Raw genomic sequence first — 27,330 nt, forward strand, 5'->3', positions numbered from 1 at the left:
GGGAAGGTGCGGGTGCCCATTGTTGCCATGGAATGGGAACTCACCCATCACAATGGGCGAAGGAGTCTTCTAAGCCCTCTGAGGATTCCTGCCACTGGTTTCTTGCAGCTGTGACTCCCCAGGGTAAGAGGCAAAGAGCCACCAGGTCCCAGCTGAGGAAGCCCTGTGGTCAGCTCAGACAGGTGAGGACAAGATGATTTGGGGGTAATGGCAAACATTTTGTACCCTCTCAATTTTTGAATGAATAATGTTTGAGTTGGATGTCCCCATGGCAACTGTATGCTCCAACCTGTTAGTTTTCAGAGAAGTAAGTTGAGTCCCAGGCTGGGGGTGGCCTTGTCTGCATCAGTGGCACTGCTGCACCCAGAACCCATGCTGCCTACCATCTCCTTCTGTGGCAGCCTCTGTGTCTCAGCTCAGACCCAACCTCAGGACTCACTCACAGCCACTCTTACCTGCCTGGCACAGCACTGAGGCCACAAGGAAGTAACACTCATGAATAGTTATTATATGCCAAGTGCTGTGTTAAACTAAACATTCACCTGTTTTTATTTTTTCTCCATGACAACATTCAACATTTACAAATAGGAAACAAGGGTCATACAGCAATGGATGGGATGTCACAAGTCCCAGCAAGGTCATGGGCCAACTCCAGAGCTCATGAGACTTGCCAAGGGCCACCTGGCCTCCCCAGGGCTGCAAAGGCTGCTCCTGAGATCTGGCATTTCTCTCAGGGCCTGGACGCACTTCCTGCCTCCCTTCTACTCAGTAAGGTGTTTTCTGCTTTTCTTTCTTTTTCTTTTTTTAAATGTTGTGTCTTGCCAATTCTCTTGGCTATTCCATGTGAATACAAGAGTAAACATGTACAGGACAACCTGTCCAGCTGCTCTCTCACTCAGAAATTGTGTCCTCCATCCCTTCCTCCCCCAGTTACCTCCCTGGGTTTTCCAACGAGAGAGTTGCCGTAGTAGTGATACAGGACCTTATCCACTGCCAGCACTGAAGGACCAGAGGTGGCCCCTAGATGTGACGCCAGAGATGCATAGGTCCTCTTGCACTGTGACGCCAAAAGCCACATGGTAAGGAGAGGAGGAAAAGATGGTGGGCCGCCTCTCTTGGTGTTGCAAAGCTGCTGCACCAGGCGATCTGTCACGTGCGTAGTAAACCCTTCTGGGATTTCTGCTACCTGTTGACAAGCCCGGTGCAACAGACACAGTGTATTTCACCTTTACCAGGCATTGCCCACTGCTCTCCAAAGCCCAGGTATAAAGAAATACTCCCAGCAGCAGCAGTGCAAGGGAGTCCTGTCATCTCACAGCCTTGCCAAGACACACTATATTGATTACGATCAAATTTGACTGGGACAGGAAACCCGAACTAACAGGGGCTTAAACACGATAGACATTTATTCTCTCTGCATAAAAGAAGTGCAGAGGGAAGTAGTCCAGGCTCGCTATGGTGGCTCTGCTGTTCAGGATTCTCAGAGATGAGGCTCCCTCCCACCTACCACCGCTCACCAGCCCTAGGGGACAGCTGTCATCTTGTGGCCCCAGATGGCATCTGCATTCCAGGTAGCAGAATGCAGGAACGGAAGTAGAGGGGAAAGGGCGTGTCCCCATGGATCATATTGGGCCAACCCCAATTGACTGAGCTGCTTCCTCCTAAGGAGGGTTCCTGGCAGCTGCCATACGACACTTCCTCTTGTGGGCCAAGACTTCAACCACATGGTCAGGCCTCACTGTAAAGGGGGCTGCATAGTAGGCTTTGTCCTGGTGGGATGATTGCCCAGCCTAAAGTTTAATCACCATGGAAGAGACAGAGAAGCAAAATCAAAGTACAGCCCGAAGGCACTGCCACCCCAGTGGGTGTTCTCTTGTCTTTAATTTGAACATTTAATTCCCCAAATTCTAACAAGAATAAGGCTAACTTCATTCCAATTAGCCTGGCCGGGGCAGGGGAGGGGTGCCCAAGAGGATGCATAGTGCTGTCTACTTTCCGGCGCTGTGCTCACATAGCACCTTACAAATACTCTGCAAACTCTAATGTGCTTTGCAAAACTAAGGAAGAACACATGAAAGGCACTTCAATGTTTACTAAGTACTTTTATATTCATTGTTTTATACAACTTTCACAACAACCCTAAGACATGTGCTGGCTATCTTTCTTTTGTGTGTACCCCTCTCCCATTCATTCTCCATCCATTCCTTGTTCTGCAGCCTGGAGTCTAAGCTGTAAAGGCTGTATCCCCTATTCCCCTATGCTTTGGTTCTTTTGCTTTTTAATTTATTATTATTATTTTTTGAGACAGAGTTTCACTCTTGTTGCCCAGGCTGGAGTGCAGTGACACGGTCTCGGCTCACTGCAACCTCTGCCTCCTGGGTTCAAGCGATTCTCCTGCCTCAGTCTCCCAGGTGGCTGGGATTACAGGTGCCAACCAACCACACCTGGCTAATTTTTGTATTTTTAGTAGAGACAGGGTTTCACTATGTTGGCCAGGCTAGTCTCGAACTCCTGACCTCAGCTGATCTGCCCCCACCTCGGTCTCCCAAAGTGCTGGGATTACAGGCATGAGCCACCGCATCCAGCCCATGCTTTGGCTCTGGTTGGATTCATCCCATAGGAAATAGCAGTGGGAATCAGAAGGGCAGGAGGAGATAGGCAGTGTGCTCATAAATGGTTCACAACCAGCTCTCCAGAGGAAAAGCAGCCTGATTTGTAGTGGCATCGGCCAATTTCTGTTCATAAATACTTCCACCATGGTGGATTTCAAGCTACTGACATCACTGAACATGGAGTTGGGAAGAGGTGTATATAACACATTCTGATACATCACAGGTTCAAAGTATTGGCCCCCCAGGCTCTATCCCTACCAGGCCAGAATTTGGAAGGAACCGTGTTTGTCTACTTATGTCCATGGCTCCTGCCGGGCAGCCCCTTCCCCACAGCCACAGTTCTCCCTGTTCACAGTGCCCTCTCCCTAACACTTTGGCCCAGGGATAGACAGGCTTCCTGCTCTTGCTGGTCCCGGAAGCTGCACCATTTCTTGTCAGTTCCTGTAACCCTGGCAACATCTCTGAGAGGAGACCCTTCATTAAGGTCTCTTCTGTCTTGGAGTGTGTCACTGGTTTCACTGCAGGGACGCAGACTGAAACTGAAGCAGGTGTTAGTAACTGTCTTACCTACAGACGAGGAAACTGAGCCTCCATGAAGTGAGGTGACTCACCCACAGTCACACAGCTAATATATGGCAGAGCCCACAGCAGAACCCAGATGTACAGAGGCCAGCATAAAACAGGTTTTGTTTTAATGCACTTGCTTGACGCTGTTAAATTATTGAGCAGTGATTTTATAAGAGGATTCCTTTTAATTCCCTTTCCTTAACCTGCACAAAACAGGGCCTGCTGAAATGCCTAGCGCTTCAACAAGGTGAGCTCTTGTAGGCCAGGGGCCAAATGACGGACATCATGTGCCACCAACACCACACAGATGAAGGTGGTGGGCCAGGGCAGAGTTCTGGTTCTCCTGCACCCTAAGATGAAAGCTAAAGTCAGAAAGGAGGGAGGAAGACAATGACGACATTTAAAACCTAAAAACAGTGGCCATTTCCAACTCAGTATTTCACATGCATTCACTTTGTCTCCACCGATGGAGCAGAAAATCTCTTAGAACTGAAACTTGATTTTCAAATATATTTCGCCTCTCCTCTGTACTTAGTCCCATGCTCTGTTAAACAAGGTATATGACCGCTGGTTAAGGTATGTTCCAATTTTCTTCTTTTGAATGATTGTTTAAAATTCTAACAAATTTGTCCAAGAAAATCAAAACTGAACAAAGACACCTGGCCAGGAAAAAAATGAAATGCTACTTCTCTTCAGCTAGGATTTCTTAGCCACAGGTTGGAGCAGGGATGCTCATGGTGGCTGTTATTATTTTCAGAGGTTTAAATTACTGAGCTGTACTTTGTGACCCACCATTCTGAAAACAAGTCCTATAGCACTAAGGGTACTCAGACCACCCGGGCCGAGAACGCCCGAGGGTCAAGTTCGGTCCTGCCACAGGCTTGCACGTAGGGGTCCAAACCGCCAGCTAGGGACTGTCTGCAAAGACGACACTGAGCCAATCATTTATTCAACAAATATCACTGCACATGTGCCATGTGTCACCGCTGTTTTTAGACAGCACTAGGGCAATCACCAAACGTCAGTTCTTTATAAATAGCAAATCATGAATTTAGCAATACATTCAATGACCAGTACCTCAAAACTATTGATTAACCAAAAATTGTTTTCATTGGACTACCTACAATACTTACAGCAAATTGTTGTGTCCAGTGTATTTTTCGACATGACAATTTTTGTGTACTTTGAATTTTAAGTCTTTTTTCATAAAGGTAGTGCAGGGTAAACGCGCCCATGTCTTCCGCGCATTTCCAGAGCAGCATGTCACTCCTCGTTTTAATGAACGATTTGCTGTCTTTTGCGGGAGAGGAAGCGGTAGAATTAGGCGGACTTCGCAGGAACGTTCTCACGTGTGTGTCTGCACACGCCTACCCACAAGTCCACCCACACACACCCACAAGTCCACCCACACACACTCAGCTCCCACATATGCAGGCATGTGACAGTTTGTCAGTCTACCAAATGAAAGATTCATTTTCATGTTTACGTCCGCAAATCCTGCACAATTAAACACGCATATGGGGAAGGCCAATCCATTTGTACATAAAATGTTGACCACCTGAGAAATACTTAGGTATCTTAACTGTAAAGCACATTTTGGGTTCACCTTGTAAGGCTGAATCTGGATTCTTTCTGCAAATAACAACCAAATTGAAGTGACTCAGCTGCAATTATTTATGATGATACATGATTCATACGGTGCTAGTAGAAATTGTCATGAATACACAGCACATTTGTATGCTGCCACCTTGAAAAGTATTCAGGCATCTATAACATAAAGCACATTTTTTGTTACCCTATGTTGCAAACTATATGGAAAATTAACTGTATCTCTCTGTCTCCCACACAAGGGAACAATTCCTGGATCAAGACAAGAAAGACAAAACCAGCTGAAAGATAAGAAGGATAAGTTGGCCCACTAGAACCTTTTTTTTTTTTTTTTTTTTTGAGATGGAGTTTCACTCTTGTTGCCCAGGCTGGAGTGCAATGGTGCAATCTCAGCTCACTGCAACCTCCGCCTCCCAAGTGCAAGCGATTCTCCTATCTCAGCCTCCCAAGTCGCTCAGATTGCAGATATGCGCCATCACCCCCAGCTATTTTTTTTTTTTTTGTATTTAGTAGAGATGGGGTTTCACCATGTTAGTCAGGCTGGTTTCGAACCCCTGACCTCAGGTGATCCACCCGCCTCAGCCTCCCTAAGTGCTGGGATTACAGGCATGTGCCACCAGTCCCGGTTAGAACGTTGATCAAATTGAAAGGTAGAAACTAACTGTAATATTTATAAAACTTCTTGACTCTGCTGATGCTCATGACACCCCAGATTCAAATTTCACAAGACATTGTCATTGTAGTGACTGAATTTTTGACACCCTTGCCAAAACAGGAATTGCTATAAACTGTCCAGATCATTTCTAGAAAAGCTTTTGGTTAATTGATAACTTGGAGAATTGGTCACCCAGAGAAGCGCTGTGACCTAGGAAATTGTACTGGATACAGTGACAGGCACAATAAATACAGTCACTGACCTCATGAAGCTGAGGTAAGGGAGATAGACATTATTACACAAATAATTGTTATGACTGTGAGAGGTCCAGGGTGCTCCAGGAGCCTGTGACAGTGAATGAATGTGAAAGATGATGAAGAAATGAAGAATGACATCAGCAAACCAAGGAAGATGGAGAGTGTCCCAGGCAGATGGACTGACTGCTGCAGCCCTGACATTGGAAGGAGCTTGGCTCACTCAAGAACCCAAGAGGAGGCCAGGTACGGTGGCTCACACCTGTAATCCCAGCACTTTGGGAGGCAAGGTGGGCGGATCACGAGGTCAGGAGATGAAGACCCTCCTGGCCAACATGGTGAAATACTGTTTCTACTAAAAATACCAAAATTAGCTGGGCCTGGTGGCGGGCACCTGTAATCCCAGTTACTTGTGGGGCTGAGGCAGGAGAATCACTTGAACCCGGGAGGTGGAGGTCGCACTGAGCCGAGATCACACCACTGCACTCCCGCCTGGTGACAGAGCGAGACTCCGTCTCAAAAAAAAAAAGAACGCAGAGGGAGGCTGGAGGGGGCTTTGATGCCATCAAGAAGGGCATGGGTGAGAGCCAGACTGGAGGAAGGACCAGAGAGGGAGATCATTCAGGCAGCCCGAGAAATGTGGACAGGCTTGCCCTCTGTGACCTGGACCAACTGACCATGCCAGTAGGAGGCAGAAATGCAGGGAGTGAGCAACAACAACAACAAAATCAGTTGGGAGCTTTTGGCCTTTTGAGAAAAAGCACCTTAGAAATAAGACTCGTGCTAAACTATAGCAGGTGTGTTGAGTGTATTTGTTCTTTCTCTAAATTCAGACAAAGGTGGAAATATGTAGTTGGATTTCTGTTTCTCCACTTGTTTTGAGTTTTATTCCTATTTCCACTTCTGTGTTTCAATGTTTGTTGAGGTTTACATGAAGACTTTATGCTATTGTTTTCACCCCCTGGAAAGACAGCTGCTTTTGTCCTCTCCCAGTTTGAACGGGCTAGTCCTCCGAAAACACAGACTAAAAGACAGCAGTAATTACATGTGTGGTTCAAAATGAAGAGCACTAAAATGGAAAATGCAAGCCTCTAGAATTGTCAAGCAAAATGGCAAAATAAATATCTATTTTTCAGCAGAAGAGAAAATGAACAGTGTCTTAGAACATGACAGAAAGTTGATCTCTACCCCACACAGGGACAGAATTAGGGCAGGCAGGGTTCCTAAACGAAGAAGAGATCTGCAGGCCTTTAAAAACCTCTCTTATCCTCTTATTTTGTACTATAAAACATAATGGAGATTTCATCAACTTGGCAGGAAATCGCAAGCTCATAAAAGAGCCTTGTTACAAAGATAATAAGAAGACAAAGTCATAAAAGGCAGACTTGGGCTGAGTGCTGGCTTTAGGCTTCACTTTCTCCAACTCTACAGGGATCTAGGGTTCATCAACTCAGTTAATCGTGTGGATGGCCACCAATACAATGTGTCCTTTCTTGATGTTGCTCTTTGTTCACATTCCAGGGCATTTTTGCCAATGGGGTGTGCCTTGGAAAGGCGAACGGGAAATGTGCACCACATTGAGCCTTACCATGTTGCCTTCTGCCGGTAGGGCTGCCATCAAAACCTGTGTAGACACTTCCCTTCACTCCAGGGATGACTGGCTGGTTCTTTGTGGCCATCAGCCTCCCCTCTGGCTTCAGTGCATCATGTCACCAAAACATCAGCTGTCTTTTTTTTTTCTTCCTACCCCTCTCATGTTTGCTTTGGCTGTAAGGTAGGGGAACCCTCCTGCTAGGACCTCCCTGCTCCAGTTGTGGACCTGGGACTAGCAGCATCAATATCACCTGGGAATCTATTAGAAATGCAGGATCTCAGGCCCCAGCCAGACCTACTGAATCACAATCTGTGCTTTAACAAGATGCTCCAGGTGATTCATGTGCTCATTAAAGTTTGAGAAGCGTCTCCTTACAGAATCGGGAGACGCACCTGGGCTGTGTCTACGTCAATACCACCTTGGTTCTTCTAAGGAAGAAGACGCATTGCCGGTGCCCCTTGGGCACATTTGACCTGGCGCCTGCAGATAAGCACTGGAGCCTTGTCTCAACCTGCTACCTCTAATTGGACAGCGGTTACTGTGCTGCTAAACTTTTAAAGATTCAGAAGCCAAAGTCAGGGGCCAAAAGAGTGAGTTTGCATCGTGTTTACCTAGGTTTTCCCTCAGGAGCTCAAAACCTTTGTAGACTGTACCATACCCACCTTCCTGTGTACCTGATATGCAAGGAGGGACGTGGATAATGTTTTCCCCTGGAGGATCCTGAGACACGCTGTTTCTTTGCAGTTACATAAACATGTTGCAGTGTGGCTGTCTTAATGTTTAATTTAGATTGCTGCCCCATTGATTCAACCGTGGCTCAGGCACATGAGAGTAAACCAGATTCATGGTTTTGCCACGCCACGGTCCAGTCGTTTTGACTGTACAAGAACGACCACATAAGGGCTGTGCGCCTAATTAAGCACTTAGTCAATAACCCACTCCCTCTGGACTGAGTCATTTGCTTCATCCATTGCGGAAACGAGATCAAGCTGGGCAGTGAATGTGGGTAATTCATGCAGGAAGAACGCATTTAAGGTGAGGGTGGATTGATTGGAATTAGTTATTTCAGACAGCAGAGAGAGAGAGACCGAGAGAGTGTGTGTGCGCATGTACGGGTGCATTCCCTCCCCAGGTGATTCCAATATTCCTTTACAAACAGCAAGGCAAGGTCAAGTCCAGCCTCCAGGAGTGCAAGTACCTGTGGGGACTATTTTGTGCCAGCATCCCAATGTGGAGGTGTGGATGCCACCGTGCCGGGCCCAGAGATTTGGGGATAGAGTCTGTCATTGGTGTGCACACAGCTCACTACTGTATGATTTTTTTTTAAGTAATTTGATGCATCTAATTGTTCTGCGGTGAGATAAGAACGTTCCATTTTATCTGAAGTCACAAGACAGCTTATTGACCACACTGTCTTACTGGTACAGCACATAATAGCATTGTTAGGGGAAATGTCAGCGAAGTCACTGAAGGGTGGAAAAACATGAAATCAAATTTCTCACATGACAATAGCCCAAATATTCACTGGGCTATTGCTTCCACCGAATGTGGCTGAGGCTTCTCGTCAGGCTGATTTGTTTCGCCACGGTACAGTGTCCATCCAGCCAACCCAACCGGCAGTCACACATTTTAGCAAGTCCTCCACGCTTCCTCCTCCCAGGAAGAGGTCTGCACACTCTTCCCTACGCTTTCCCAGTCTCTTTGCAGAGAATTCATTTTCATAACATCCCGAGCGTCCTAAGACTTCATGTGTATTCTTTCATCAGCCATCTGCTAGGGGAGATGCATCCATAAGACATCTTCCTTCGCTGGCATAATTAAAAGAGATTCTCTCCCTTCGAATGTTGTGTTACATTTATATTCAAAGTTATTTTGCTCTCTCTTTGCCCTTGCCCTCAAGGAATTGTGGGAATTCAAGTTAATAGGCTTTTAATGGTTCTGTGATAACTGTGATTATAAACTGTGAATCAGATCGGGGGAGCATCCAAGTTCAGCTGCATCTCACACAAAAAGACACCACCATTGCTTTTGATCCTTAGTGGAGATTTGGTTTTCACTGTTCAGACACCACCATCCTTAGGGGAAAAAAAAAGAAGAAGAAAGGTACCTCATTTGCTTTGCAATTGCTTTGATAACAATTTTAAAGCTTTTAACTACACAGTCTCCTTTTGATATGTTAGTGGTATTTAGAAACACATCCTGTTGCTAAAAATTAAATTTCAAAGTCTACGATTGTATTTCCTGCTTCCTGTTAGAGGGGAAGATGCTGGGTTTATTTAAAACACATGCAACATGTTGGACACACACACACACACACACAGTGCCTTCAACCTTTCACCGCCAAATATTTAGAAATAATTTTTTACTGTGTTCTCTGAACATATAATTACTGCTTTGAGGCTAGTTAATGAAAATATACTTTTCTTTGAAACATGTTGTCTTTACTAAATGAGCCTGTCCTTGTGAGTCCATAGATGAATTGATTGTGAGCCTCCTTGAAAAAAGAGGCATTCTGATCATTGTTGCCAGATGTCTCAAGAAAGCCTGCCAGGCTGGGGCTAGAAACGCAGCCTTAAAATAGTAGGCACGTAATGGCACCATCAGCCAATTAGGGCCCTGAGAGCGAATTAGCACTCACTCCCATTGGCCAGAATAGCTATGACCTTTGCATGGCTGGCCCAGGGACATTCCAGCAAGCATCTCCTACTCTGGCCAATTGTTGCTGGCATCTGAAAAGGCCACAATAAGTGATTGGCCCTCAGTTTTAAAAAGCTGCTTTGCTGAAACACCTCAGCTCACTTCCCAGGAAAATCGTTATGGCCATTTCTAGAGACCAAGCCATTGTCTAGACAAATTAACCTGTGCGGTTGGAATACGTAGTTCTGAATGGCAGGGCCCTTGCTAACATTGGCCTTTGGAGAGAAGGTCTTGCTCTCGCGTAGGGAAGTCCTTACCTACAGGCCCTCCTTCAGGGATTGTCCAGTAGAAAACCCACGAGATCGAAAGCTGAGTAATTGAGTGACAGACGCACTGCCTTCTTGAATAAGCACCATCTCAAATTGGAGACTGCATTCACCCCAACTTAAAGAGACATTTGAATGAGAAGCAGTGGGAAGGAATAGACCCTGAAAGACCAGTTCGTCTGTAAAGAACAAAGCGCTGCTGTAGCAGGAGGTCTCACCTACAGAGGTTGGCTCTCACTTTAGGTACTGTTCCCTGGAGCCACTGGGCCTGGCATCAGGATCAAGAATTAAGAAATTACTATTGGCAGCAATAAGTAATTGGGTAGCAATGGCTCCAAAAAAGCCTTACAAATATCCATATCTTATGATCCAGCAATTCTACTGCTGAGAGTTTACCCCAAGAAAATACCCAAGTATTTGCTCAAAGATTTATCCCTAAGTATGCTCATCGCAGCATTTGTTAAGGAAAAAAATGGAAACAATCGATAGTAGTCCTCCCGGTATCTCAGGGAGAGGTGCTCTAAGACCCCAGTGGATGCCTAAAACTGCGGATGGTACAGACGATCTCAACATAGAATGATTCCACTTGTGAGTTTTCAACTTTACAGTGGTGCAAAGGTGAGACCCAGACAGTACGCTCCTGGACTGACAATGGTGTTCAACCTAAGATATGTTAAATTTACAATAAGTTTATCTAGATGTAACCCCATTGTAAGTTGAGGAACATCTGTTTATATTATCTTCTATACATACATACTATACATTCTATACATACATATGATAAAGTTTAACTTACAAATTAGACAGAGTAAGAGACTAAAAACAACTGATAATAAAATGGAGCAACTATAACAATATACTATAGTAAAAATTACACGAATGTGTTTTCTCTGTCCCTCTGCCAAAATACTGTAACATTTTTGGACCACAATTGACCTTGAGTAACTAAAACTGCAGAATTAAAAAGAAAAGTAAATACATAAATAGAATAATCCTTTTTTGTAAATATATATCCACATATTATGGGAAAACTGCAGGTTACACAAATATTTAGAATTATTTGTTTCTTTTTTCTTCATTGAGCGTTTCCAAATTTCCATAAGGAACATATTTGTATTGTGGTCAGAAACAAACTTTAATGATTTTTTTAAAAAGAAGGTATGGCAAACCAAGTAATGTATGATCAATGTCTTGCCGCAATTCAAGACTCAGACAATTAGAAGGATGTATGAATTAAGCTACAAAACACAGAGAACTGGTGATGGTCTGCAAAGAATACAGACAACCAGTCTGGCTTACGGTCAAATCATAAATGTGCATGTGTCCCAGAAAAGTGTTCTACCGGCAATCCTCCAAATTGTATCAGGTGCTTAAAATATCACAGTGCATAATAGGTGATCCCTATTCAAGGGCTCAAACCCTGACCGAGGGATGCATCCACATTTCCACAGAAGCACTGTCATTCCACCCTGTGCAGGCAGAGAAGTTCTCCTGTCAGCTCCTATGGAATCTACTTTAATAAGCCTTGCATTATGGAATGTGAAATCATAGAGAGCTTAAAGACTGCTGAGACATGATGCTTGGCCTCACCCCACACTCTTAAGACGGAAGCCTTACAGTCAAACAATGAGTAATAATAAAGCTCCAAGTTCCAGTAAAATTCCTGATAAGATCTTTAAGCAGGAAGACCATGACCAGCTAAAGTGTCTTCATGGGTTCCTCTAAACATAGTCATGAAATTTTCAAAGCTTCCACCCTCAGGAATCAGACTCAAAAGAAATAAATTGTGTGTGTGTGTGTGTGTGTGTCTGTCTGTCTGTCTGTGTGTCATATAAATCCTCTCCATTACTGAAAGCTTTTGTCATGATTTCTTTAGTATCCAGTGCTCATTTTTACAGTAAATAGACAGCCTGACAGATTCTTCCCTAAGGGGTTAAGGCAGGTCCCAAGGGCACTGGCCAAGTGATCCAGACCAGGGTTGGGTCACAGGGGCCAGATCTGAATTTACAGGGCACTCATGGGGGACTTGGAGGCAGGAGGAACTGGGGGCATGGAGGCCATTTGGGGCTTGCCTTGCCAGCATCCAGCATCCCTCTTTTAAAAGCAATAACTCCCTCTCCATCTCCCCTCATTGTCATTCCATATGGCTTAGGTGGAGTTGATTCTGCCCTTGCTCCAATGCCAGCCAATCAGAGCAGCCCATTCCCCTGGCAGTAACGTTTGCTTCTGCAGTGGGTACATGACCCAAATCAGAGCAAATTAAACTCCGTTCTAGACTCTTATTTGGGCAGAGAATCTCAATCTTTCCTGACAGATTTGAATCTAAAAGCACATGGGCTGGCATTTCTGCTGCCACCTTCCCACGCCCACATCTCGAGAATGAGGCCAACACTTGGAGGAGGCTGTGGGAGGAGCTGAGGGGTCTTGGGTCCTGGCAAGCTGAACCTGCACGTGAACCCGGCAGTACCCCTGAACCTTTCTGCACATGAACCAATAGAGTTTCCTTCTTGCTGTTAAGAGGGAATGAAGATTGAGGGAGAAGCTAGGAAAGAAAGAAGACTTGGCCTCCCAGGCTGAGTGTGAGAGGATGCTATGGAGATTTGCCATACTGGACAAGTTTCTTTCCAGTGGGAAAGAGAGAGATGGGGCCACTGGAGGGTGGAGGGAAAGGAAAAACCAGGCTCTGCTCTCCCAGGATCAGAGGCTCCTACCAGTGTCCAGGCTAAAGCCTCCAAAGCCAGGATCACATGCCTCTCCCCAACCCACGTTTCTGACCCACCCCCTGCTGTCCACCAGTGCTGAGCACGTCTCAGTCCTCCACCACGCGCGTCTCAGTCCTCCACCACGCTTAGCCTCTGCAAGACAGGGTCTCCTGCTATTGACTGTCCCCAGGAGAGCAGGTAGGAAGCTGAGCCCCACTGTGGGTGGGGAGAGGAGAGGGGGAATTCCAACTCCCTGGTCCCTGTGGACCCTCCAACCCCAGCCCACCCACTTTGGGTTTGATCTCACCCACAAGGCACCATCTGCTCCTCCTGGGAAAGGATTTCTTTTGGAAAATCCTGGGGCCTTCACGACAGCCCCACCGCTCATCCTATAATTTCGGCTTTCCCTCCACCTGGCACAGACAGACCAGATGCACACCTCAAGGACCAAGCGACCCCTTCTTGTCCTGAGTGTAGTTTCCTTTTTGTCGACAAGACCAGCTCCTCTGTTACCCACAGGGCCCAGTTTCTCCCTTTAGTGTCTGACAGGCATGGTAAGGAAGTTATGAAAACTTTGAAAAAGCAAAAAGCGAAGGCCCCACCAATTCCATTTCGTAGAATAAAATTGATAAGTTCCATATTCAGTATATTCCCTTAATCATCCCCAAATCAGTATCATTCATATACAATTGTTTATTTTTCTGTTAAAAATCAGCATTCTCATCTTGCAAATTTGTCGACCATGTTTTCTGGATTTCAGCGTATTTGGACTCTTTGGTCTGAAAAAATTGCTAACTTCTGTTTTAACCCAATCTCCAGTGCAGTAAAGCCATTTTTAAAAAGCACATTCAGAATAATTTGTTATTATTGAATAATAAGTCATACTTGAAAACAAAACTCACCTGAATGCTAATGTCTCACTGTTTCTTTAGACAGCAGGAAAATCTCCCAACACTTAGAAAGTAAACAGCAGGCCAGGTGCAGTGACTTACGCCTGTAATCTCAGCACTTTGGGACGCCGAGGTGGGCGCATCACATGAGGCCAGGAGCTCAAGACCAGCCTGGCCAACATGGCGAAACCCCGTCTCTACTAAAAATACAAAAATTAGCCAGGCATAGTGGTGCACGTCTGTAATCCCAGCTACTTGGGAGGCTGAGGCACAAGAATCATTTGAACCTGGGAAGTGGAAGGTGCAGCGAGCCGAGATCACGCCACTGCACTCCAGCCTGGGCAACAGAAGGAGACTCGGAAAAGAAAGGAGGAAGGGAGGAAGGGAGGAAGAGAGGGAGGAAGGGAGGAAGGGGAAGGAAGGAATAGGAGGGAAGGAAGGGAAGGAAAGAAGGAAAGAAAAAGAAGGAGGGAAGGAAGGAAGGAAGGAAAGGAGGGAGGGAGGGAGGGAAGGAAGGGAAAAAGAAAGAGAGAAAGAGAAAGAGAAGAAAGAGAGAAAGAGAGAGAAAGAGAGAAAGGAAGGAAGGAAGGAAGGAAGGAAGGAAGGAAGGAAGGAAGGAAGGAAGGAAGGAAGGAAGGAAGGAAGGAAGGAAGGAAGACAGGCAAGTAAGCAGCCAAAGGCCTGGGAACCATGGAGGAATGGCTCTGGAGGCAGACTTACCCTCAGGTAAGAGCACAAGCGTTGGCAGTAGCCAGTCTGGTTTTGCACCCTAGCACTGCCGCTTATTAGACATGCCATACTGGGCAAGTTACTTAACCTTTTCATGCATCAGCTTCTCATCTATAAACAATAGTGCCTATGCGGGAATGCAGTGGTGGTTGAAGAAAGAAGGAGAAAAGGGCCTAGGACATCAGAAATAGGTAGGACTAGAGCTAGGGCTGCGGTACAGCTTGGAGGCTCTGGAAGCGAGTCCTGGAGTCAGGGCTGTGAGACATGAGAGGCGGCTCTGGCAGAGGCACATGTTCTCTGTGCAAATCCAAGGAGCCCACCAGGAAGACCCCGAATTCCCATCACTGGCGTATCCACCAACTCTTGCAGGTCCTGACCTTGGAGGCTGCCTCTTGCTCTCATTTTCTTTTCTGCTCAGACACCTACAGCTGCGTTGGTAGCTGTCCTTCTAACGGCTTGGGGGTAGGGGAGCACAGCCAGGGGGCACGTAGTTGGGATGAGGGTGAGGAGGGGTGCTATGGAGAAGGGGTCTCAAGCACTAAATTGAAGCCGAGAAGGCTCAAAGGCAAATATGGATTCTCTACAGCTCTGATGGAAAGCCTTGCTCCAATCTGAATTCTGGTCTTCCAAGAAAAATCACAAGCAATGACAGGCTCTTTAATATGGGTTCCAGCCACAGGTCAGAGATCAAACATCGCTGAACCAGTGTGAGGAAAAGAATGGCAGGCAGACGTCTTCTTTTTCCACACACAGACTGTAATCAGCTCTCCACAAGGTCATCCCGGAACACCAAGGACAGTCCAGATACCTCCTGGCTCTCCTCAGTAATGGACAGAAGCAGTGGTGCAGATAATCTGCCCAAATGGTGGGTAATCCAAAAGCCATTTCTATTTGGCCTTGGGAGAAGCTTCTCTGCTCGTTCTGAGTATGGGTGTGTGTGAGCCTCCCTGCCAGGTCCATGTGCACAGTGAGGCTGCTCTCAGGGAAGGTGTCCTGCTGGCAGCAGGGGCCGTGGGTACTGGCAGGGAGTCGGCAATGGAAAGGGCAGTTCAGGAAGAAAAGGGTGCAGATGGGCTCCATTTGGCCTCCTTCCTTGGTCCATTCTCATCTTCCTGGGCCCTGCGGATGCATGGCCTGGGCTCCTTTGGCCCCTGGCTTTCAAGCCGGTTTGAGCTATAGGAGATGGAGCAGAGAAAGGAGAGGAAGGCCAGCATCTTTCTTCCCTGCTTCCTTCCGGCTCTGGCATCTGGTGCAGTCTCACTCATCATCTCCGCTTCCCTCTGCTTCTTCCCAGGTTCCAGTTCTCCCTGGGTTCCAGGAACACCATCTCCTTCCTCGTCTCTTCCATCCCAGGGAAGGTAAGATAACTTTTATTCAATAGAGAAAACATTGTTTTTTAACCAAAGCTATGTGGGAGTGGGGACTGGGAGTGTATGTAGAAAGGTAGGGAGTTGATTATGGTTAAGTCCTTGTCTATCTAATTTGCCATGCCTAGAAGTAAAAAGATAATGTAAGAACAGATACATCAAAAAATAGCGACCCAGAACTGAAAACAAGGACTTGAATAGATATTTGTACACCTGTGTTCATAGCAGTATTGTTCACAGTAGCCACAGGCAGAAGAAAACTAAATGTCCATCGACAGATGAATAGAAATAAAATGTTACATATAAAAACAATAGGATATTATTCAACCTTAGAAAGGAATGAAATTCTGTACAATGTGGATGAACCTTGAGGACACTATGCTAAGCGAAATAAGCCAGTCTCAAAAGGACAAATATCGTATGATTCCACTTACATGAGATACCTAAAACAGGCAAATTTATAGCGACAAAAAGTACAGTAGTGGTTACCAGGCACTGGGGAGAAAAGGGAATGGGGAGTTAATGGGGACAGAGTTTCTGTTTACGAAGATGAAAGCATTCTGGAAATGGATAGTGGTGATGATTGCATGACACTGTAGATGTACTTAATGTTAGTGAATTGAATACTTGAAATAGTTAAAGTGGTTTAAAAAATAGCTGTGTAAGAATAGTATTTAAAGTTATGGTGGTGACTGTCAGGAGCAGCCGTGGAGAGGAGTTGTGAGTGCTTACCACCAGGAAGTGACACTCGGGGGCTGGAGGAAGACTTACCACCAGGAAGTGATACTCAGAGGCTGGAGGAAGACTTACCACCAGGAAGTGACACTCGGGGGCTGGAGGAAGACTTACCACCAGGAAGTGATACTGGGGGCTGGAGGAAGACTTACCACCAGGAAGTGATACTGGGGGGGCTGGAGGAAGACTTACCACCAGGAAGTGATACTGGGGGGCTGGAGGAAGACCTACCACCAGGAAGTGATACTGGGGGGGCTGGAGGAAGACTTACCACCAGGAAGTGACACTGGGGGCTGGAGGAAGACTTACCACCAGGAAGTGACACTCGGGGGCTGGAGGAAGACTTACCACCAGGAAGTGATACTCAGAGGTCGGAGGAAGACTGCAAGAGAATGCTGCCTTTCACTGCAATCCTTTCAGTGCTATTTTACTTTAGAGGTACAGTTAACATTGATGCAGTGCTTACGACGTGCCAGGCATGCTTTGCACACTTACATATATGCTCACATAATCCTCCTATCAATGCCATGATGCGGTAGCAGTACCTGTGAGGATCTGCATTTTGCAGAAAAGGAAACAGAGATACGTGGTAAGGCCTCCATCTCAGGCAGGCTGCCCAGAGGCCCTGCTCCTAATCATCCTACTTTGCTGCCTCTTGTGCACATATATGACTGGGATGAATGAAAAAAGTTAAAAATATGCTGCAGTGAATATCCTTGTATACATATTTTATGTGCTTGTGTGAGGATATCAGACTCCTAGAAGTGACATAACCTCAATTTTTACAACAGAAAAAACATGGCATTCAATTCATCATGTGGATATAAAAACTATTAGAACACTGATACTGACATTATACTCATTTTATTATGGAATTGAAGCACAGAAGCGAACGACCTTTGTTTGTATTCATGATTTTTAACAGGTCTGCTGGTTCCTCTAGCCCCTCTAATTTCCTCTCATCTCTCCTATAACAACAATGATCAGAATGATACCTGAGGAATAAACCATAAGAAAAATGAGCATTGAGAGGGTAAATCAAGCTTCCTTTAGAAAGAGAGGAAAATAATTTTGCAGTTGCGAAACATGTTGAAATATTATTTTTACGGTGAAAACAGTTACATCACAAGTTTAAATTACATTTCCATCTGAAATGGAGTCGATTTGCACCACCTACTGGAATATACAGCTTCATATAGTCAGAGGTTTAAAATTACAAAACCACTTTTGAGAATTCAGAGTTACATTTCTAGTTATCGTTAAGAAACCAGCTCCTTTGACATGTTGGAAATGCCAAACACTAATTTACTTCAGGGACTATTTTCTAAAACAAACTCTCTTTAGAAGCCAAATTTAATCATCTAGCTAAATTAACAAATCGTACAACTGCTTATAAAAATAAAATGATTAAGCCAAATACATCAACCAAACAGATACAAATGTAAATGAGAAGCAAAACTGAAACCAGTATATATTATCAGTTGCTAAATCACTATTGAAAAACAGAATTCAAGCAGACAACTGGAAAATGACAGGAAACGTAAGCAAACAGGATAATAAACAGAACATAACTCAACATTAATTTAAAAAGAACTCACCCAATGAAAATGTGATAGTGTTTACATCCAAAGTAATAATCATTGTCATGGCTTAATTACAGCCTGAACATCAATACACAAAGTATTCATATTTAGGCTCGTTGGCATTTTAAAGGAAACCCCAACAAAAATTTTCATTTTTTTATGACAAACTACTCCAAGCAATAAATTTCTCAATATATAGTAGCAACACTTATTATTATATAATTGGCAAGAATGCATAGAAAAAAGTACATCCACAGTATCTGCTGTTCTAGATGAAATTGCTTTAGAATAGAAGCCTAAATATATTACATTTTAATTTCTTGAAACCTATTATAGCATTTCACTTATTTTATGGGTATTTTGTCTGAAAATTGATTTTATTTTTATATGTCAACTAAATTAGATGTCAACTAAATTAACTGAAGCATAAAATATGCTGGCAAGATATATTTACAAATACACACCACAAAATGGTGTGCAAGTAACAAGAACCTGATTTAAAGTCACAGGCACAAAAAGACCTGGGCAGAGTGACCAACTGATCCACAGTCCTCCTTGTGGTTGCAAGTGATTTGTGTATGACAAGCCTGTTTACAGTGACAAATGTTAGATGCAAGGTTGCTAGAAGGTTTGCCTTTCTCATTTTAGTTCATTGCTTGTGTGATTTCATTTCTAAAGTTCTCATCTGCATTGGAAAGCTTGGATTGTTTCATTTCTACCAGGTAAGCAGGCAGGTACCTTTCCTCAGGTATCACCTCCATGGCTTACCTCACCAATTCCATGGGGATGGCTCCTACATATTTTAAATCTGCAGCCCCGATCTCTCTTTTTTTTTTTTTTTTTTTTTTTTTTGAGAGTGAGTCTCACTCTGTCGCCCAGGCTGGAGTGCAGTGGTGCAATCTCAGCTCACTGCAACCTCTACCTCCCAAGTTCAAGCAATTCTTCTGCCTCAGCCTCCCAAGTAGCTGGGATTACAGGTGCCCACCACCACCACCCAGCTAGTTTTCGTATTTTAGTAGAGATGGGGTTTCACCATGTTGGCCAGGTTGTTCTCGAACTCCTGATCTCAAGAGATCTGCCCACCTTGACCTCCCAAGGTGCTGGGATTACAGGCGTGAGCCACCACGCCCAGCCCCAACATCTTTTCATAGCTTGGCAGTACATGCTCGTGTCTACTTGCTACCCTCTCAGATGTCCCAAAGGCATCTCAAAGTGCACATGTCCCAAAGCCAGCTCATGACCTCACCGGTCTTTAACCCTCATCCTCTCTCAGTGTCCCCAGCTCATCCATCCTATTTGATATGATTTGGCTCTCTGTCCCCACCCAAATCTCATCTAGAACTGTAATCCCCACCTATCAAGGGAGGGACCTGGCAGAAGGTGATTGGATCATGAGGGCAGTTTCCCTCATGCTGTTCTCGTGATAGTGAGTTCTCATGAGATCTGATGGTTTTTAAAGTGTGGCACCCACCTCGCTCTCTCTCCTGCTGCCATGTAAGACATGCCTTGCTTCCCCTTTGCCTTCTGCCATGACTGTAAGTTTCCTGAGGCCTTCCTCACCATACAGAACTGTGAGTCAATTAAAACTCTTTTCTTTATAAAAGACCCAGCCTCAGATAGTTCTTTATAGCAGTATGAAATGGACTAATACATGATTCATCCAACCAGATATGCCTGGTGCCTACTTTCCTCTTCATTCCTAACCCAATCCATACACAAAGCCCTGGCCATCTGATTTTCTATAGCCCCCTGAAGCCTGTCTGACTCACTCCATCTCCTCCTCTCCCCCACTATTCCAAAGAATTATCAGGTCTAATGGACTCAACCCAAATGCCCACCAATGACAGATTGGATTTAAAAATCTGGTACATATTCACCATGGAATACCATGCAGCCATAAAAAAGAATGAGCTCATGGCTTTTGTGGGAACATAGATGGAACTGGAGGCAAATTATTCTTCTTAGCAAATTAATGGAGGAACGGAAAACCAAATATTGCATGCTCTCACTTATAAGTGAGAGCTAAATGATAAGAACTTATGAACACAATGAAGGAAACAACAAACACAGGGGTCTACTTGAGGAGGAAGGGTGGGAGAAGGGAGAGGAGCAGAAAAGGTAACTATTGGGTACTGGGCTTAATACCTGGGTGATGAAATAATCTGTACAACAAACCCAGTGACATGCATTTACCTGTGTAACAAATCTTTACATATACCCTCAAACCTAAAATTAAAGTAAAAACAAACACACAAAACTATTATCAGAAAACATTAATTCCTTAATATTATCAAATGTCTACTTAATATTTACATATTTCACATTTCTTTGAGTGTCTAATATTTTGCTTTTCTAAAAAAAAACAAAAAAAGGAAAAAGAACAGGTTTAGCCTGGACTGATTTAGTAGCCTGGTCTAGCCTCATTGCCCCTGATCACGTGACGCCTGTCTAAAAGCCTTTTACTGTGGCTGGACCTAGTTTCTTAGTAAGGCCACGGAGGCCCTTCCTGATCTGGTGCCCACTGCCTGTCCAGCCCAACTCACACCTGAGCCCCATGTCCTCTTAGCTTTTCATGGCTCACTCTGGCTGTGCTCTCCACCACCACTAGGACTTTGCTGACACTTCTCTCTCTGCCTGAAATTCTCTTCTCTTTCCTTCTTTGCAAAGTTATCTCCTCCTAACTTTCCTGAGTCAACTCAGAGTTGCAAATTTACATTTTAGGGGGCACTTATTTGGAAGTCTGTGTGCCCCCACTAGACGGTTTTTACTCACCTTTGTGTTCCCAGCACCCAGCACATGACCTGCACATAGGAAATATGGAATGATTCACTCAGACCAGAGCCAGAGGTGCCTGCCCTGGGCCCCATGAGGCTGCGGTTCCACTCTGGCTCTCCTCTGACCACCACTCCCCACATAGGGTGAGGAGACAGGTGCACCTGGAGCTCCAGGGAACTGACCCTAATGGCTCCAAGCCTACTTTTAGGGCCTGTCCCCAAGAGGACTTGGTGTACACACCCCAAACCAGTGTGTACTTGGTGTACACACTCCAGCTGGCCAAGGGACAGTTGTTATGAAGTCAAGAGGACATAACATATTTAATAGCTTCCAAGGGGCAGCTGTTATCAAGGTGTATTTATCAAGGAAGGAGGCTAGAACAGCTTTTCTTTAATAATGAGTTAGCTTAATCTATAAAAACTTCCACTATTTGGACATATGCTATTCAGACCTCCATGTGCAGTTTTCCCAAAGCCCTGCAAATGTTAGCACAGAGTTTTTGGTTTCACAAGTATCTGAGAATAAACTTTATATCAACACTTATATCGAGATGATTCCCTATACCCCTTCTGAAATCGGAGTTCAAAAGAGAATTGACTCTTTAAAAAGTCAGTACGATTCCCCAAACTCACTGATAATCACAATGAATGAGGGGGCTGGAAGAGAGTAGGGATAAAATATTGAAGCCGTTCAGTATGAAAAGCGTGTTCCAAAATGATTATAAACACCAAAATTCTGAAAAAAAAAATATGTTATTTGGGTAGTGGGACCATGAATTTCCTTGCCTTTTTACATTTTACTACAGTTTGAGTTTTATTTCATAAATATGCTTACATTTGTAATGAGAATCTTATCCTTTTGAAAAATCAAGTTACCATTCCATTTCATGTGTAGAATGTGAACATTTTGCCCGAGTCTGTCACCTTTGTTATCCCTCGTGTGAAAGCAGTGCTAGGAATTTTCTGTCTATATATTTGCTTTGCTAGCAGAGGCAAAAACAGTATATTTTCAGAGCACAGTGGAAAAGGACTATGGCTTAACTTCCATTTTATGTAGTGAGAGTCATGGACATACTTCATTTATAGGTTAAAATAATGTGGTGCCTGGCTGGTGGACCTGGAGTCCACTGGATTTTAGGCAGCTACCTGCATTTTCTTTTATTACCCCTACTACCTAATTTCCATTAAGCCCACTTTGATTTCCTTTCAGTTTCCTAATTGGGGTCTGGAGTTGCTTTTTTTTTAAATAGCCATGCTTCTAGAAATCCAGTTTTCTTTTTCCTTAGAAATAATAATTGTTTAGTTATTAAGCTAGAAAAAGCCCAAGGGTTTCTTTGAGAGCCCAGTTGCCTACCTCCCCCACCCCAGGTCCGTCCCCCAGTTGCCTACCTCCCCCACCCCAGGTCCGTCCCTGACCGGGCCCCTTGCACCATGTGTTCTCGCTGCCAGGCTCGCCTGTCCCCCACTGCCATTCCCACCTGCACATTTAAGTGTTCTGCAGTCACCGTCCCACTGTCTGCCCAGGTTTCCAAGTGTCTCTCCAATGCCTAAGGCTTCACGACCCTTCCTGATCCTTTCCACTGTCACCATTCCCAGCCCAGTGTGTTTGTCATGCCTTGTAACCTCCACTACACCTTGTACCTTTCCTTTCTCAGTGGCCACATTCTGCCTTTCTGGAGTGAATACTTGCTATGGCCCTTGTCCCACACCCAGAACTAGAGCACTGAACCCTGTAGGCCAGAAACCATGTTTTACTGATATGTTGAATCCAGCACTGAGCCTCGGACTCAATAAGTAACTGTTGAATTGAACTAAATCAAGCATACCTTGTTTGGTCAATCTGAATATTTCCCTCAAAATTACTTAGAAGTCTTTCTTGAGAAATGTCTTTTCCTAGCCAACCCAGCAGACTGTCTGACTTAAAACAATGATTGACAGACAGAAGAACGTGGCCAGAAAAAAATGCAACAGAGAGGATTAAATGCAATATAACCAGGGATGAGCTACTTGTGATAATAATCTGGAGCGGGGATGAAAGTAGGGAAGACGGACGTAGACGGCCCATGTGTTGATCGCTGTTGATGGTAGGTGATGGTGACGGCTCATGGGAGTTCCTTTTACTGTTCTCTCTACTTAGGTTTACACTCAGCATTTTTTGTGATGAAAAGATTTGAAGACGACGACGGAAGACGGAGAAGCAGCAGCTGATCTGCAGACTCCGAGGAGGTCCCAGGAAGAGGTATAAAGGAAGGGGTCTGAGACATGGGTCTTCCTCCCTGTGGGTACCATCCCTTCCTGTGGCAGCTCTCCTGTTCTCTAAGCACCTCGACCACCCCAACCCACCTCATTTACATGGACCTGGCACTCAGATCTTTCACCTGTATAATGGCACTCCAGGCTCTGCCTCTTGGGTAGTGCCCTATGTCCTGGAATATTCCCAGATGAGAATGGGACTCGTTAGGTAGAGCTGTGTGCTCTGCCTCACCTAATCCAGCTGGCAACCCCCACAGGTGTCACCCACCAAGATCTTCCGGGACAGGAAAGCCCTGCGATATCTCTTACATCACACCAAACAGAGCCCCACACCAAGAAAAGAGCTGCCCACACCTCACAGAAGCCATGCTAGTGGACATTTCTCCACTCTGCAAGCCTCTCAGTGCAGCGGAGGCCAGCGCAGACCATCCTCTGCCCAGAACAGCTGCATTCTAAATGACCCCTCAGAGAGCCCTCCGGATGGCCGCCTCTCCCACCGGTCCCTGCAATCACATAAAAAACACTCATTGCAGCCAAGATGCACAAAGCACGGTATTGATTTCATACTCGGGTTTTTCCAAAACAAATCATCAACCCACACCAATTATGTCCAATCAGTTTTATGGATAAAGAAGCCTGAGACTCTCCAACAGAAGAGCTTGAGTTTCCCTCTTTACTCTTATGCTGGGTGTCCTTTTCCTACCTCCAGACCATGACAAGAATATTTGTAAAGTACATGAGGCCAGTCCTTTTGCCTAATGTTGACAGACAAGAGGAAGATTCCAGGGAGAAATGCCACAGCAGCAAATGAATATGAATGATGCTTTTCCACATTGTGCTTATAAAATGCCTTTGTACCAGAATCTCAAAGCTCTCCAGGAAGCAAGGCTTTGACTGGGACTTTCACTCAGGGTAAACATGAGTGGTCAGAGCTTCCCAAGTCATTTGTGATAAAGAACAAAAGTCCGGATACTTTTAAAATGCAATATTCTTGCCTTCTGGGTAGTAAACAAAGTGTGCAGATGGATAATGACATCTGTGGATTCTGGCTCCACTTCCTAGAGAGAAAAAAAACATGTAAATAAATATGTAAAAAACTGTCATATGTGGATGACACCGTTGGTTCATCCAGTAGTTACCATTCTGTCCAACATTCACGAGCAATGGATTCTATTACTGGGTGCCTTGTGACTGCATGACACTGAGAAAGTAAAATATATTTATCTTCAATGCACGGGGGAAGATAAACGCTATAGAAATATTTAGTAAAAAGGTCCAGTCAGTGGCTTTGACACTTGATGGTTTTGCACTAAGCAACGCTGTCCTTTTGTTCTCTCCATTGGAAGCCTCCTTGTAAATGTTTAATAGCTAAATGACTCAGTAGGGTCTGCAAAGGTCAGGCCCTTAACTGGAAAGGCAGAGGGGAACTCACAAGCAGTCTCTATCAGATTGATTGGAAGGTTCATTTGAGAATTTTTTCCTTCTCATCCTTAGCTTAAGGTGCACGTGCAGCATGAATAACTGCCTGGGCTCCAGCCACCCACATGCCTGAAGACCAGACATTAGTGACTTTGAAACTCTTCCTAGGATTCATTTAGGATATTAATCAGCTTCAGAAGAAAACTCACAAAGACTCTAAGAACAATTCTGTTGCAAAAGTGATACCTAGCAGAGACAGTCTACCCTTGCAGTCACTTGCATTGTATCCTGAAAGTCAATGCTAAGAGCTTGGAAAAGAATTCGAGTTCATCAGGTGTCCAGAAAATAAACTCCTTCAAATGCAGTCAAAATAGTTTCAATAACTTCAAATACTCTGCTTGTTATGAATCTACAGAGCAGCAATGAAATAATTATCAGTTAATGATTAAATGTCAGATAGCTATAACCAAGGGTGTCTTGCTATTACACTGAAAAATTGTGTATTAAGGTTTTGTTGGGGTGCAGAAAATGATTCCCCAAAATATAGTGCTTTGGCATGCTGAGTACTTTGAAAATCGAAAGGTTTTAGAAATAAGCCTTAGACCCAAGCTCTCTTTCTGACTTTTCTTACCTCCTTGTTTCTCTGATCCTCTTTCTAGAAGCACCTGGAGGGACTGGACCGACTCTCTGGAATTTTCTTATCTAACAAAGCTTCTTTCCAAAAACAAGAAAAAAAGGCAATAGTCGTAAGAACTCCCTTCTTTAGGAATCTCATCAAATGACCAGGAAAGAAGAGACGAGACAGAGCTGTCACTACACCCAGACTACTCATCTATTCTCTTGAAGGCAGTACTGACAACCTTTGTGCAAGGTGACATTTCACCCATCTTCCCAACACCTCCCCCAGAGCTCAGAGGAACTTTTGTCATTTACTCCTACACACCTCATCCCCCACTTACCTATGAAGAGAGGGTATACAGGCATCTGGACCCTGCTGGGTTATTAGGTCATTACTCTTCTGCAATTCCCCGTGGTATGCACGTTAAAATAAACGCATGCCTTTTCTCCTGTTGCTCTGCCTTTTTCAGCTCATTTTCAGCAAAACCTTCAGAGGGTGAAAGGGGAAGCTTTTCTCCTTTGTCCTTATGTTTTGCATTGTCTTGTACCTTGACATTTTTCTACTCTTGTCAAGTTAAACTGTAAAGCAAAATATAGATCATTAGCTGGCTAATTATTTTTGACTTAAAAAGTAGCTAGCATTTGGTTTTGGGTACCACAGTGTGTCCAGTAAAGTCTTTTCAGAAGCAATGATCTATAAACATTTGTTATCATTCGCCATTATTAAACACATTTTTGGTTGAGTAAAGTGACTCACACTTGTAGTCCTACCTATTCAGGAGGCTGAGGCAGGAGGATCACTTAAGTCCAGGAAGGAGCTCAAGTCCAGCCTGGGTGCTCTCTAAAAATATTAAAATTAAAAAAAATTCTGAACATGCGACCCCAATATCATGTATATTTATTTGTAAATGCTATACTGTCACTAATACATGGACATAAAACAAGTGGAAAACAATGTAACATTTTAATTTACTGACTGAAAATTAGTTATATTTTCATTAATATTTTTTAAAAGAGCAAAATTGCTGAATAGGCTTTATTTTTGAGAATCTTGGTTGAAAACTTTGTGGTATAACAGTTTGAGGTCTCCTTCCAAGTCAAGTTTATTTTAAGATGTGGTTTTAATGGCTGTCATCACTTAAAATATCTCAAAAGATAAGCAAGCCTACTTGAAAAAATTACATGGTCTCAGGGTTTACTAAATCCAACTGCTCATTTCAACTGTATGCACAAATCATGCACAGGTTTTAACTGAAATGTAATTAGTTAAATTTCCGTCTTCTTTGAAGTCCATCAGTCTTTTTTTAACAAACCAATTAAACAGTATCAAGGAATAACTCAGAGATTTTTAGTTAGTTGTTTTATATGCAATTTGTTTACTTGTACAAGAAGAAAGGTCAATAGACTGTTGTCATGGAACAAAATTAAAAACAGGATGTATAACAGATAGGAGGCAGAAAAGCCTGCTGGCAGCCTGGGAATCGTGAATCTTGCAGGCATATTTTTGGGGTAAACAAATCAGTTGGCAGCTGATAAAGAGATCAGTCTGGATGTTCTGGGTAGGACAACTAGTATCAAAGAAAACAATTAAGTGTGGACAGATTTTTCGAACCCCTGACGGTGTGGCTGAGGAGCACATGAGGCTTGCTGCCTCTGGACGGGCTCTGCTGGCTCTCTTCCCTTCGCACGCCTTAAGTAAGCCAGAACTACGCCACTGTCCTCCTTAGAATTCCTCAATATATTTAAAACTCAACCTCTCCATTTGGAAGATTTCTAAAAGAGGTTAGGAATTTCAGTTTCTAAGTTAAGTGTGCAGATATGAGTTTTTATAAGCAATATACATCATTTTTAGAGACAAAAATCACATAATGTTGGAAAGATTTCTAAACATCTACTTTCAAAAATGCTCTCCATAAGATTCTTTTGAAAACCAAATACTGGCCGGGCGTGGTGGCTCATGCCTGTAATCCCAGCACTTTGGGAGGCCGAGGTGGGTGGACCACCTGA

At 44.3% G+C, this 27,330-nt stretch overlaps 1 long non-coding RNA gene across 1 annotated transcript; it reads left to right on the forward strand.

Moving 5' to 3' along the window:
- The first annotated feature begins 93 nt into the window (after positions 1-93).
- Positions 94-26,278, forward strand: LOC112631971. Its single transcript, XR_003121232.1, has 5 exons — positions 94-182; positions 3,137-3,295; positions 15,869-15,932; positions 23,171-23,272; positions 23,544-26,278. It is a non-coding gene; the product is annotated as an uncharacterized LOC112631971 (long non-coding RNA).
- Positions 26,279-27,330: the final 1,052 nt, after the last annotated feature.

This window comes from Theropithecus gelada, chromosome 9 (genome assembly GCF_003255815.1).
Source record: "Theropithecus gelada isolate Dixy chromosome 9, Tgel_1.0, whole genome shotgun sequence".
Taxonomy (NCBI): domain Eukaryota; kingdom Metazoa; phylum Chordata; class Mammalia; order Primates; family Cercopithecidae; genus Theropithecus; species Theropithecus gelada.